Below are 13,155 nucleotides of genomic sequence, written 5' to 3' on the forward strand. Positions count from 1 at the left end.
GAACTTCAAACCACCTTTTCAAACCCTCTGTTTCAGTGTTAGGTGTTCTTGATAGTATGAGCCATATAAAAAGCTGCTCCTAGCACCACTATAACATGGCTAGGCATATCATGACTTCTAGGAATGGCTAGCAGGAGGGCAAAAAGAGGATAGTAGAATAACTTTAGATCTTGGCATAATTGCAGAGCAAAATTGGAGATGAATGACCCACATAAGGTTTTGATTTTCTGTTTCTTTTATTTGTGATGAGCTGCCTTCTCTATTATTAAGAATAATGAGCCATAATCCTCAAATAAATACCCTTTCCATTAATATAACAGGTATTTGGTGACTTTAGGATATAAAAAATACATCTTGGTAAACCATTCAAGATTCAAATGACTATTTCAGATTTGTTTCTTCATAATTAGTCTTTAAAACTAAAGAAATTCATCCAGTAATCAGTCACTCACCAATCAAGATCCCTCTTTTTATTTTTAAGCATGAATCATGTTTTCAAAACACTGGTTTCTAACTAATAGGGATCTCATCTTTTCAACAGGGCAACCTTCATGTCATAGATCAAAGCAAAGATGAGGAAAATGAGAACATTTTTTCATCCATGTTATTTCTTTCAAGTGGCCTGATTTTAAAAAAAGTGTTCAGTGATAGAAGTTTGAAAGAGTTTATCTAGACTTTTGATAGGACTCACCATCTAAGTTTGCACCATGAATCACAGATATAATATTTATAGTTTTGTTATTTCTTGCACTAAGAAAATGATTATAAAATGTATGCCCTTCATCTCACTTTAATTTCTTCAGGGAAAGTTTGGCAAGGATAATAGTTCCATTTTGGATGCAATTCAGCTATCTGATGAATGTTACATCAAAATGTGTTTGATCCAGTTCTTCTTGTTGGCTCAGCTGATAAGTTAATTCCAAGTGATTGCCATGAAGGCAAGCATCACAAGCCCTATCCTATCGTCGGAAGGCATGTTCTTGGCAAGAAAGAAGCCCACATCTGTGAAGTCTCGAAGCACGTCCTCTTTTTTCCCTTTCTGAGATATTTTTTCCTATTTCATTATACCTAACTACATATTCAGTTGGAATTCAATCCCTGTGGCCTCAAATACATACACATTTTGATTGATGGATGATTAAACATCAAACATGGGTTTGAAACTTTTGTCTGAAAGGCTTGTTTTTTTTTGTTTTGGCTCTAACATTCTTTCAGTCAGCTAAGTTCCCCAAACCAGTACCTGTTCCAGTTCATGTTTCAGTGTCAATACAAAACTCTTGATCAAGCAGAGAACTGTTAATTTTCTAAAGGGTGGCCAAGTATGCTGCCCAAATTCTAGCCACCCCATGTTTGGGTAAACTGTTCGTATATGTAAAAAATTGTTTGCTACACAATTTTAATGGAACTTCTGAAAACCATTTAATAAATTTGTTTTCATTTGTAAAATAAAGGGAATAGAAGTAGATCATTGCTAAGATGGTTTCATATTCTGAAACCTTTCAAACTTAGGCCATTTAAATATAGTGTGTGATTCAAAAATTTATCCTGACTGTATTATCTTTATTCAAGGCGATGTTGTCACTTAGTATTATGCACTCGATGTAAATGATTTTTTTTCAAGTAATGATCTGATTGTAGCTAGTTACCTAAAACTTGCCCTAAGCACCTTGTGTGTTATTTATCTTCACAGATTTGCCCCTTTTTTCACCTTATTGTACACATGTTATCAGAAAGTATATAGCAGACTTAGAATGCTTTTGGAATCAGGGAATACTTAGTGATAATTTTTAAACTGTGAGCACCTCTTGTGTCACAACATATCTGGTCTCCATTCAAATCTGCATCTGGTTGTGTAGAATTATTTTTCAGTTTCTAAAATATCCTGTAAATTCTAAGTCTCTAAAATAATCTGAAAAGTAGCAGAATCACCACAAAGCAGGACCAAAAATGGGCTGGTATCCATTTAGGATATCTTTTTGCAGCAAACTAACTATACTTTAAAAAAAACTAGCTCATCATATATTTAGGTACTTGTTAAAATGTTGATATTATACATTAAGAATAATCTGGAGAAAGAAAGTAAAAAATGGAGACACCCTGGGTGTTTGAGAGTACTTTGATGGAATTATGTCAACTAAGTTCACGCATCAGTGTTGGGAAATCTCTGGGGCCTGACTCAAACAGACTTCTCTTTTTGGGCAGACATCTGGCGACTCCAGCTTTTGGCTTGAAGCAGTTGCCAGGGGAGTTTCAGCTACAATTCCACAGAATTCCTTTACAGGCTCTTTATGGTCTTTTTTCCTTGCTGGCACTAAACAGGTGACATACATTCCACACTGATAATTAGTGTCATCTGGCTTGGGGCCCCTACTTCTCTTTTCAGTTTCTGATGTCCTTTGCAATGCTGCCTTGTCCCCATTTTACATTTGTCACATTGAACCATCTCAAATAGCACCAGTAAAAAAATGTTTTGCTTTTCTCCTCCTTCTAATGCTTCCACTTTCTCTTAAATGCAACATTTTCTCTTTGTTCTTTTTAAGTTATGCGTTATAATTTCTTAGAATAGCTCCTCTTAAATGCAGCATTTTTTCTTTTTAAGTTATGTATTAGGATTTCTTTGATGATATCTGGTCAACCATTCTAGTCTCACTGACATTTGCTGAATTTGCCATCTCCGTGTGGTTTTAAATAGCTTCTAGTACTTACATATACATATTTATTTCATATAAAGGGCTTTAGATCAGTGATATGGACTAGTCATTTAAAGTAAATTCTAATGCAAATGTCATAAAACTCACCACACAGATCAGTTTGGCTTAATTACTTTTTAAAAAATGGCTTTTTCCCTAGCAATACTGCTTGTCCATGAGGTCAGAACACTGTTTTATTTTGGTTCGGCTTGGTTTATCTCCATATCCCTGTGTCTAGAAAAGTGCCTACACTTAATAAGAATTCATTGAATTTTTGTTGTTACTGCATGTTGGTGATGCTGATATTCAAATAACATCAAATAATGATGAACATTTATTGAGACTTCTATGTATAATTCAAATATGAATGCTGATACATTATTAAAGAAAAATTTTAACACATAGCTGAGCTGGAAGAAAATTATGGGAATTTAAAATGTTTCTCCTCAATTCTTTGTCCATCCTTTAAAGCCCAGAATCTGAGTTATAATGAGCCACATGCCAGATATGAGTACAAGATAAAGCCTGGGGCCAAAACAAGACTAGAGGTTAAAAAGAGATTTCCACATAAAATCAAGCACTCATCTTTACCGGCTGATGTGTCACCCTCACCAAAAACAAACACACAAACAAACAACAACAAAACCCAAGCCCACGGAATTAGAAAGTGATGATATACACTTTGGCTCTGCATAGAGCAGAATAAGGAAAACAACTTCTTTGAAAATTCATAATCCAAATTTTGTACTCATTTGTGTTGGAAGTCAGAATTCATACTGCTTGTATGACTCTCAAAAAAAGGAAGAAAGAAAAATCCTCTTGGGAGATCATAAATTTTAATCCCAAGCTTCAACCAAGTCTCTCAGGTTATGAGAGACAGGTTATAAAAGTACATTATCTCACCATTAAATCCCTAATTCACAAGAAACAAATTATTAACAGTGAGATTCATGAAAACAATAAAGCACATAATTGATTTGTAAGAACTGAGATATTAGACATAAAGATTGCAGGGTAAAATATGTTTACTATGTTTAAATGAATACAGGAAGAAGTTAAAAGTATAGCTAACAAACATTTAGGCAGTCATATTTAAAAATCAGTGAGATAAATTTTCTGAAAATGAAAAATGGAATGGCTACACAGTAGATTTGACATGGCTAAAGATAAATAACAAACTGGAAGACCTATCTGAAGTGTCCAGTAGTAGAGAAAGAGAAAATAAAGAAACTGCATGAAAGAATTGTTAAGAGACATAATGGGCCTTGCTAGAAAATTCAACAAACATCTAGTGAAATTATTTAAGGGACAATTAGAAAGAATGAGTGAGAGGCAACTCTCTTTAAAAAGAGCTGAAAAAAGTCCAGAAATCTTGAAAGATACCACTCTATGGTTTCAAGAAGCCTAACAAGTCATAAATAAAAATGATTAAAGAAATTAAGAAAAAATGTATATTGATTTTCATCAAAATGCAAAATACTAAATACAAAGAGATTTTTTCTCAAAAATGTTGATTGATTTTTAGCTTGTTAGAAACATTTGTCTTATAGCACTTGTTATAAACACAACAAACAGATTTTTTAAAAGATGATGGAAGAAAAGTAAGAAAGGTATCATTAAGTAATACCTAAGAACAGGAACTCTGGAGCCAAACAGTCCATGTTCAAATACTGGCTCAGACCCCCACTATCTGGATAACATCAGGCAATAAGGTGAATGAACTCTCTGTGCTTTAAATAATTAATTTGTGAAGTAGGGATGACAATTACATTTCCCACCTGATACTCATAGCGTTGTTATGAGAATTAAATAAACTGGTATTTGTTAAGTGCTTAGAACAAAGTCTAGCATGTGGTAAATGCCAGATAAATATTGTTTAATAAGTACAATTTAAATATACAACAGAACAACAATCTGACAACTGATTTCTCAACAGCAGCAAAAGAATACAACAGAATAATATATTCAAAGTTATGAAAGAAAATAATTATTCATCTAGATTTGTGTACCCAGAAAAATGTCACATAAAGATACTTTTAACAAAACAAAGAGTCAACTCTGACAGTCCAACAGACACTTTGCTAAATTCCTCCTAAAGGACATATGTAAGGAAGAGTAAAAGTGATCCCAGAGGAAAGGTTTGAGATGCAGAAAACAATGCTGAACCAAGAAAATGGTACACAAGAGGCTAAATCTGAACAAATGTTGACTCTAAGAATATGAAAATAGCCCTGACCAGTGTGGTTCAGTTGGTTGGGCATCATCCTGCAAAGCGAAAGGGAGGTGAGAGTGCTGGGAAGGAAGAAAAAGAGTTAGTGAATAGCTAGTCTTTGCTTTACTCTCTTCTTCTAGCACCAGCTATCTGTTGTGTCCTTCCTTCTACCCATTCATTCCCCTAGAAGGAGATAGCCCAAAGTCCCATTCATGTACTGCATCCATTACAAAGGTCAGGATCTCTGGGTGTTTTACTGCATATTACAGTTTATCAGGTCTAAACATTGGCTCCTGAGACCCATACACTGAAGACAGATTTATTGCCCCTACCCTTCCAGTCTATCTCCCAACACACACACACACACTCACTCACTACACAATGGTGGAGCAGGGACAAGAATATTATAATTTAAATTTCTACTTGGAAAGGGAAATTTATAGCAATGATAAAAACCCAAGGGGTAAGCATTGTCAAAGTCTTCTACTCTGGGTAAATAGAGTTCCTTAATTAGACCTGCTTCTGCTCAATGGCAAGAGCACTTTTGTTCATTGTTCTTTGTGTCCTCTAGTTCTGCTTTCTGGGAGGTTTGTCGCTGCCTATTATCTTCATGGCCACGACTGAAGCAGATTTAGAGAAGTATGATTTCTAGGGCTGTAAAGCTTTTGTAGCCTACTCCATTCTGGCCCAAATTTGGGACACCTGAGATTGTTTTATGACCCAAACATTAAAGCCCCTTTCAGTCGAGGGCTGTTATTTATTTGTCAGTACAATTCCCTTGAAAATTTAGTAGGCTTTGGATTGATTTGCTTTTCTTAGTTTTATGCATCAGTAAACATGCCCGCATCCTTTCCTGGACATAATACTCAAGCCTGATGTCTTCACTTCCTCGCCGCCAAGCCTCTCAATGGAAAGACACCAACCTTGAAACAATTAGTTTTAGGGGGAAGGCCACACTTTAATCTGATCATCACCACAGGACTGACTGAGCCTGAATGGGGCTTTATTGTTCAAGGGCTTTTCACTCATTTCATTTTTAAAATATTTCATTTATTTATTTTTAGAGAGAAGGGAACAGAGGGAGAAAGAGAGGGAGAGAAACATAGATGTGAGAGAGAAACACTGGTTGCCTCTTGTATGTGCCCCAACCAGGGACAGAACCTGCAACCCAAGGGTGTGCCCTGATGGATATCAACCCAGCACTCTTTCACTTTGTGGGATGACACTAACCAACTGAGCTGCACCAGTCAGGGCTCACTCTTATTTCCAATGTTTAGAGTTGGTAGCAGTGAACCTTGCAAATATTTTCATGTCTCACATCTCTATTCTATTTTATTACTACTTCTAAACAGCCAGTTCTTGCCTGAGACTATTTCTGTCTCTGACAGTATTGCTACATGCATCCAGTAAAAATCAAACTTCTAATATTTTCCCAGACTTGCCACCTAGATCCAAAGGTTCAAAGGCAATTGAGTGTAATAGAAGATGTAATAGAAGTATCAACAAAAATTAATTACTGTCTAGTAATAGAAGATGTCAGTGACTAAGATGCTCTGTCACTGTATAGCAAGGGCCTCCACCTTCCTGGAACCCAACACATATAATTGTCATTTGGTCTGTAATTTGATGCCATATGTTCCTACTGTGATCTGGACCCACTGCTATTCTAATACTATCATTCACTATTTTCCCCCTAACTCTTCATACTCTAACCTCACTGTGTACCTTTACTTTTCAATAGCCCATGTACCTTTTTGGTTTGGAGCCTTTGAATTTGCTGTCATGTCTGTGGGTATATAATTCTCTTCTAGACATTCACATGCCAGGTCCCTCTTACAGGCCTCTACTCAAAAGTCAACTTTGGGGTTTTTTTGCTGAGGTCTTCCATAGCCACTCTACTATGAATCCATTAAGTTATCCTTTTGATGCTCATTTTACTCATAATTTTGAGCAGTATGACACCTTTAAACTGACCACAGTGTACTTTTGATGTGACCCCACTGATTTTGGAAAGCTTCTTTGTTTCTGGCACTAAAATGTGTCCAGGTTCACATTATGCCTTCTTTATCCCAGCCTTGAAATAAATATTTCTCCAAAGAGCCTCATGTTTTAGAGTATAAAAATAAAAATAAAAATAAAATAAAGTATAGAGTATACTCTATAGAGTATAGAGTATAAAATAAAAATTAAAATTTAGGTACTAGAGGTACTCATTGCTACTGAGATGACATTGCTTTTAGATTATCAGTAGATGTGCAGGAGGAAGACATTTTCCTCTACTCTTCTAGATTGTTTCAGATAGTCTAATAATTAAATTGAAATGAGACAGATTAACAAGAGAAAATAACCAAATTAATTACATAAGTATAGGAGGTCTGCCTGGAAAAAGTCCAGCCATTGTTAATACAGCAAGAATGGTTTGTACGACATTGATGTAACCGGGCAGCCAAGAAGAGTGGACTGGAATGCGCATGCATGAACAATGACAACTTCACTGTACTAGTCAGTGGAAGTGGTAGATGTCATTGAATGAACATGTGTACTGTGTGTCTGTCGCATTCAAAATGACTGAATAAGTAGAGCAATGAATCTGCATCGAATTTTGCATTAAGCTTGAGCATTCCTCTGCAGAAACTATTTGGATGATTCAGAAGGCTCTCAGGGATGATGCAATGAGTCTGGCACAAATAAAAGTGTGGCACAAATGATTCAAAGATGGCTGATAATCTGTTGAAAGTGATCCACATTCTGGAAGGCCTGAGGAATGTTTAACATGTGTATGGGCTGCAATGAACAAAGATTGGTGACTTGACAGTGTGAGAACTAGAAGCTGATCTGGGGACTCCAAAAACTATGTTTGGGATTTTGACGCAGGATCTTGGCATGAAACATGTCATGACAAAATTTGTTCTGTGGCTTCTGCTACCAGAGCAGAAGGAACATCATGCTGCAGTTGCCAATGACTTGATTCAAACCACTACCAATGGACCAGATATTACGGGGCAGCTGATGGCAGTTCCAACAAAGGATTTGTGGAGTGTTGTGAATAGTGGAAGAGATGCTGGGAGAACTGTGTGAGGTCCCAAGGTGCCTACTTTGAAGGGGACTGAGGCCTCATTATCCTATGTACAATGTTTCTTATATCTTGTATCTTTTTTAGTACATGTCTCTATTTTTTCATAGTACATAGTACATGGCTAGATACTTTCTGGACAGCATGGGAACCCCACATACATGAGAGGGAGGTTCAGAGACAGAAAGGGAAAATGAGGTCTCTATAGCATCTTGAGGCAAGGAGTGAGATAAGGTGCCCTGGGGCTCTGAAAGAGAGGAGGGTAACTTGCTGGATAATAAGGAGAGAAAATATTCAGTAACTAGAATTTTTCCCTGCCATATAGATAAGTCATAAAAAGTTAATCCTGATAATAACTTATTATGGTCAGGGCCCAGAATTTAGATTCTTCTGAGGAGTTAGAGAGGAGCAGAAATTTCTCCTGAGCCCGTGGAGTCTTGATTGCTTTTAGCTCAAAATAATTTGCATACCACAGAGGTGCACTTCGGGGAGACTTCTTATGAATTCCTTTACAGACAATTAATTTCAATTTTAAGTGTTTTGTGATTAGCTGTAGATTTTTAGAATAATAGTTCATTTTCATAATTCAAAAGTTAAGATCATATAGAAATACACACACAGTGCTTTCCTTCCATTCCTTCTCCTTCTAGCCTATTCCCCTGTCTTCTGCTGGTACCTGTATTGTTTCGTTTCTTTACACATACTTACTTGGTAACCCTACCGTGATAGGTAAATAGTTTTATTAGTTTCTTGCTCATCCTTAAGAAAATGTGTACAAATGTGTGCTTGCAAAATGAAACAAATCAAACATTAGTTTACATGTTTAAGGGACATTTTTTCCCCTGTGAGCTCTCTTATCTTTTCCTCATAGTTCTACTAGGATTTTTGTTCTTTTCTCCATTTCTAGTGGCTCTTTACATATTATAGGAAGATTTGCCTTCGTCTATAATAAGTGTAAGTTTTTTTCTCAGTTGATTATTTCTTTTACAATTTTCTTATGGTGTTTCTCCTCACACATGGCATGTTTAAGTTTTTACTTTTATGTATTCTCATTTGTCCGTCTTTTCTCATATGACTTTTGGATTTTATATTATATTTAGGAAGGCCTTCCCTACTTTAAGATAATAAAAAAAATCCACCCGTGTTTTCACATAATATTTTATATTATTTTCTTTTATGGTTTAATACTTGTAATTATAAAAATTATATTTTATAATTTTATATCTTTATTCTTTTTGGAGTTTTTCCTGGAGTATGTAGTGAGGTATCAGTCCAAATTTATCTTTCTCCAAATGACTATCCACTTATTCTAATATCAGTTCTTAAAAAGTGAATCAGCAGCTTTGATATGAAAAGCCTGATTTATCATATTCTTATTTCCCATATGTATTTCAGCCTATTACTAAAAATTCTATTCTTTTTTTTTAAAGATTTTATTTATTTATTTTTAGAGAGGGAAGGGGGGAGGGGGGAGAGAGAGAGAGAGAGAGAGAGAGAGAGAGAGTGAGTGAGAGATGTGCGGTTGCTGGGGGTTATGGCCTGCAACCCAGGCATGTACCTTGGCTGGGAATCGAACCTGTGACACTTTAGTTCGCAGCCCACGCTCAGTCCACTGAGCTATGCCAGCCAGGTTAAAAATTCTATTCTATTCCATTAGTCTACTTGGTTATTTGTATAAAATAAAATATCATTTTAATTATTGATATTTTATAGTATATCTTAGTACCTGGTTGGGCAGGAGCCCTGTTTATTCTTTTTTGGAGTTTCCTGGATACTATTACTTGTTGTTTATTTTTCTATATAAACTTTAAGATACAGATTTCAATTTTCAAGAAAAATTATTTCAGCACTTTTATTGAGAGCCTGAGTCTTTTTTTATTATAAGATATTTGAATTAAGATGGTTAGACTGCATATTCACATCTCAGTTCTTGAAGTTCCTAACTGCTTAAAAACAGAGACTTTTCTGATTCAAATCCAAAAATAATAATAATATAAAACTACTTTACTTAAGGCACTGTATATTCCTGGTACCCATGATTCCAGGTTTTTCAATTTATAGACTTAAAAGCTTTCTGGAAGCTTTGCCCGTGGTGGTCACTCGTAGGCAAATTCACTTTGCAAGGTCACTTTGTCAGGCTTTCCCCCCAACACTATGCAGTTCCAAGTTTTAAGCTTTTTAAAATAAAATCATTTTCTCCTAAAATGATTAAAAGTGCTCTAGGGAAGAACCACTGGTTTGGAGGTCTGTATACAATTGTGTAATTTCTGGCTCAAGTAATTTCTACTTTGCCTGGAATTTTAACAATAATCATGAGGTTTTACACATTGAACAAACAGACTGAGCTCTTCAGCCGAGGAGTCTTTGGTGACTGACTTGAATATTCCCAAGAGACATACAACTGTGAATATTGATGGAAGAATATGTTTGTCTCTCTACAAATATTTAAATTTAAATATTTAAATGCAATTTAAATTACATTTTCTTAGAGAAGTTACTTTAAAATATATAAACATTTTACTAAGGTGCAAAAATAGTGCCATACAAAAAGAAGAAAAAGCCCAGTGATACATGTGGTAAAGCTCTCATAATAACTATACTTCACCCACACTGCACATATATATTTTTTGTGATTACTAGCTACATTATTGAATAGGGTACCTTAATAGACATTATGTGCAATGTGGGTGAATTTGAGTTTATTATAACAATTCTAACATACATTTCCTGACATCTCTGGTATTCTATGCATTATAGTGAATGTTGGTCTCCCTTTGGTATTTTTTAAAAGAGAGAAAAATGCAGAAATTTGAAAAACTGACCAATATCTAATTATGTTAATGTGTTAGAAATTTATGGAACTTTCAGTACGTACTTATGTGTGATCTCTGATTTCACACCATCATTTGCAGTTTGTTTATTCAGCACAATTATTGAGAGCTTCCTCTATGTCAGGCAACAAGGCAGGCACCTGGGATGTAAAGATGAAGATAATTCCCATTATCAATGAACTAAAAAACAAAGCACTGGGGGGACTCAGACATATAAAAAATAATTACAAGACATAATGATGAGAACTTCCCAAGCCCTGTCTTTGAATATTTGTAACAACCCAATGACAAGTCTTATAACCTCTAGATGAGGACTGTGATAGATGGGAAAATCAGATATAATTTGGAAGTGTGTTAAAAGTTGTAGGAAAATGCACAGCAGTGGGAAGGTTCCACAGGTGGGGTATAGTGGTCAGATGAATCTTTGTGAGAAGAATTATGGTGAGCAATATGATAGACTCTATGTTAGGTAGTGCTGTAGATAGAAGACAATCAATAAATACGTAGAGTGCAGGTTAAACATCACATGTTGGTGGACTGGTTATGGTTGAATCAAGAGAAGTAAGGTATTTCCATCTTTGTTTCTTGCTTAGATAATTGGTAGGATAGTGTGATTAATGGAGATTACAGAAGGTGAATACATATGGGGAGAAGATAGTTTGCTTACTTAAATTATAATTTCAGATTTTTCTAATTTATGATTTGTAATTCTTGTATAAGTATCTTTCTTTTTGTCTAATATTCTTTTACTTACTATGTATATGTAAATCTGTTTTATGTACAATAAATATTTGCTCTAGCAAATAATGATACCAAGGCATTCTATGAGTACTCTTTCCCAAAATAGATTCAGGTAAAATAGGCCTCTATGCACTTCATGGGCGAGTAAAACTTGAAACTTTGTTACTGATATTAGTTTTGAAGCCATACACACAATTCAAAACATACATAAACTGGGTGAAGGCAATAAAAGTGAGCTAAAAATAACCCCAGCATTCAAAACAACGAAACTGTATATTTTACTTGCATTGGAACTACAATGTGAACAGCAAATGTGCACAAAGGTGCACTGACACTCAGGTGACGGCAGGGCTGGTGGGCAGTCACTGGGAGTCCTGCTGGAGTCTGCGCCGAGGGCCCATTTCTTCACCACCACTCTTTCCCTGGGTTCTTGTTTGAGTTTGTAGTCAGACCGGGAGGCCTTGAGCGAGTCTCCAGTCCACATGGAACAGTGCAGTTGTGGGGGGTGGGCAGCGGCGAGGCACGGTACCTTCGCACTGTCTGTTTTTGATGGCCAAGGCTTCCTCCACCATCTTCCCTTTCACGCTATCAGAGGGGGCAACAACCCAGCTGGCACAACTGCAGAACTACAGACAAATGTTTTCAACCTGGCACCCACCATCCACTTGAATCTGCAATCTCATTACATCACCACATGCTGGAGTCCCCACCAATCCAGTTCCAACACATTTTCTTAAAGATTTTACATATTTATTTTTAGAGAGAGGGGAAGGGAGGGAGAAAGAAAGGGGAAGAAACATCGGTATGTTTGAGAAACATCATGGGCTGCCCCTTGCACCACCCCAACCGGGGACTGGGAGGCTGCCCAGACACACGCCCTGACAGGAGTGCACTGGAGACTTCACTTTGCCAAAGGAAGCCCAACTCACCAAGTCACACCGGTCAAGGTTAGTTCTGACAGCTTTAGCTGTCTTGTCAAGACACCCTATGTTTCTGGGATTTTCATAATGATCAACAACTTTCTTGTGATAGAGCTGGGCCCGGAGCTGACAGCTCCTGGGAGGCAGCCGCGGGCTCAGGAGCAGCAAGGCTGTCACGGCCTTCCCTCTCAAGTAGCGCACTCTGGCTGCCGCCATCTTGTGGGCTTGCGCCTGCGCAGACCAAGCCTGAGCCCACGGGAAGCCCACGAGTCGGTTTCCCTTATTTTGCTTTTTCATGGTGTATTTGTTTGTAAGAGAACACAAATGTGATGTTTTAAAAGACTTTTATTTCTTGCAGCCGAACTATAAGATAAATCCGCAAGTAGTACCAAGAATAAAGGTAAAGATAAAGCAATTGTAACAGGCACAGTGGGAGAGGCCTTCAAAGTGGTTTCTCTGCCTCTGCAGCATGAACAATATAAGGACACACCTTATTATTATTTAACTTTTCTGATCCAGAGTCATTATTTTGCCCTTCTCTGCCCCAACCCCTATCTAGCAGCCTGGGTACTAGAAATCCTACCTCCTTCCCTGCTACTTGTGTCCACACACAGGGCTCTTTGTCCAGGAAGCAGCTTGGGTGGACAGGCAGGGGTCCCTGAAGGAGATCTTAGCTCTAGCAATGCTG

At 36.8% G+C, this 13,155-nt stretch overlaps 1 pseudogene; it reads right to left on the reverse strand.

The window, feature by feature from the left end:
• The window catches only part of LOC123818071, a 125,556-nt pseudogene extending 112,873 nt beyond the window's left edge, over positions 1 to 12,683 (reverse strand).
• Between the last annotated feature and the right edge of the window lie 472 nt (positions 12,684 to 13,155).

The sequence above is a fragment of the Phyllostomus hastatus genome, unplaced genomic scaffold (genome assembly GCF_019186645.2).
Source record: "Phyllostomus hastatus isolate PE091 unplaced genomic scaffold, TTU_PhHast_1.1 phas_contig_254, whole genome shotgun sequence".
NCBI classification, from domain to species: domain Eukaryota; kingdom Metazoa; phylum Chordata; class Mammalia; order Chiroptera; family Phyllostomidae; genus Phyllostomus; species Phyllostomus hastatus.